The 1,879-nt window shown below is 29.1% G+C and overlaps 1 long non-coding RNA gene across 1 annotated transcript; it reads right to left on the bottom strand.

The window, feature by feature from the left end:
• Positions 1–303: 303 nt before the first annotated feature.
• On the bottom strand, positions 304–1,557 carry LOC110651469 (uncharacterized). The gene is made up of 3 exons (XR_002494190.2): positions 1,308–1,557; positions 915–1,090; positions 304–648 (listed from the first exon to the last, which is right to left on the bottom strand). It is a non-coding gene; the product is annotated as an uncharacterized LOC110651469 (long non-coding RNA).
• Between the last annotated feature and the right edge of the window lie 322 nt (positions 1,558–1,879).

A 1,879-nucleotide genomic window follows, 5' to 3' on the forward strand; every position in this document is an offset into this window, starting at 1 on the left:
ACGAATTTTCATTTCTAATCTGTTTCTAAATTATAAATAAAAATAAAATATTTTTTAAAACTAAAATGCATTCGATTGTTAAATAAAAATAAAAATTTTGTTTCAAATCCATTTGTAAAATTATTTTTAATTTGAAGCCAAAAATTTTGCTTTTTGGATTAGAAATGAAAATTCATTCTAATCCGTTTCAAATTAGTAGAAAAATTTTTATTTTTTTTATTTAATACATTATTTCCTACATTAAAGCATATAATTTAATATTAATTTTAAATGCTCAATATCACAATATTTATAATATCCGGCCGTTAATTATCAGTCAAAATTATATATAGATATGACAGTAAAGGATTATAAAATAATATACTATATAAAAAAATAAAATATCATAATAACAAAAAAACAATATACTTATCATCAACAATATCATCACTCGTCACTGCCATCAGTTTTGTTTATTTAGCCGTTATTACTGGCACCTCTACTTTCTTCTTTCTCTTAAATACTTAGGAGCAGATACTTGTCATTTGCCTCAACTCTATTTGCTCGTACAACATCATTTGTAGATTCTGCCCCAATAGATAAGTTGCCAAGCTCATCTGAAAACTCAAATGGTCCCCGGTGTTCTTTATCAGTGAACATGTAAGATGGCTGCAAGAATTTGCAAGTTAATTCGAAACCCACCCTTTGAAAAAAGTTTACCTACTCTAGACAAGCTGATAACAATCAGAATCATGGATTGCAATTATGGAATATCAAAGCCATTTACAAAATTGTCTGATTACTAGTGGTGAGTCAAGAATGACATTTTTTTTCTTTTTTTACACGATGGAACTTCAAAATGATTCAAAACTATTACTGTCATGCATAAAGTGAACTCATTTAATTCAGAAAGCACTCAAAGAAATTGTATTTACCTTTTGGTACACCATAAAGAGGCTATTAAATTCATAAAAAATGCGATCTTTTATTTCACTGCTCTGAGTATCAGCAAAGACAGAACAGGTTGCTTTGGCGGATTCACAACACGTTCTGCAATTGACACATTGTATTGCAATAGTCTGTATTAGAACAAGGCTCTATCATGAACATCCTGCAACCAACTGAAAGTTCAATTGTGTTTCCTTACACCAAAATATAATAACCTTGATAAATATGAATGTCAAATTCAATAATTATGGAATAGCTAAACAACAAATGTTACAAATCTGAACTTTTCAAACTTTTCAAGGCTGCCGTTTTCGTCTAAAAATTTTAGCAGCATTTTACAAATGATGTCTCATGAGTGAGCCTGAATCTTGAAATCTAACCTTCTTCCTTCTTAGACGTCGTGGATACACAGAATTGGAAAGACGAGCTTTGTGAAGGAAAGCAGTAACTAGGCTCGACGGCAAGACACTTGCTCACCAAGCGTCGCGCCTGGGCCATTGAACTCCGGAATAATCAATCTCCACCCAAAAATGGCGACCGACTGAATGAGAGGGAAGAAAGGGATAGAAACTTCAAGGAGCGAGGGGCGGCGGTGCAAAACAGATGAGTGCTTTAGGTTTGTTAAGTTCACCCAACCTTAAATCTACGTAGTTTTGAATAAGATATGTCTTTAGCACTCTCCAATTTAGAAAAATTTTTTTCCTATTTTATTTGTTATTTTAAAAAATAAGAAAATATTAATTATTACTTTAAGTATTATTATCCTCAATATATTTATTTTTTTTTCACATATTTTTACATTTCAATGGTATTGTAAAGAAATTTTAATTAATTTTTAATATTATTTTTACAAAAATATATTATCTAATAATTTTCTTAATTCTTATAAAAAATTTTAAAAAAATTATTGAAATAGAATGGAGCTAGTATTAAATTAATATTTATTTGTAAA

The sequence above is a fragment of the Hevea brasiliensis genome, chromosome 12 (genome assembly GCF_030052815.1).
Source record: "Hevea brasiliensis isolate MT/VB/25A 57/8 chromosome 12, ASM3005281v1, whole genome shotgun sequence".
Classification (NCBI taxonomy): Eukaryota; Viridiplantae; Streptophyta; class Magnoliopsida; order Malpighiales; family Euphorbiaceae; genus Hevea; species Hevea brasiliensis.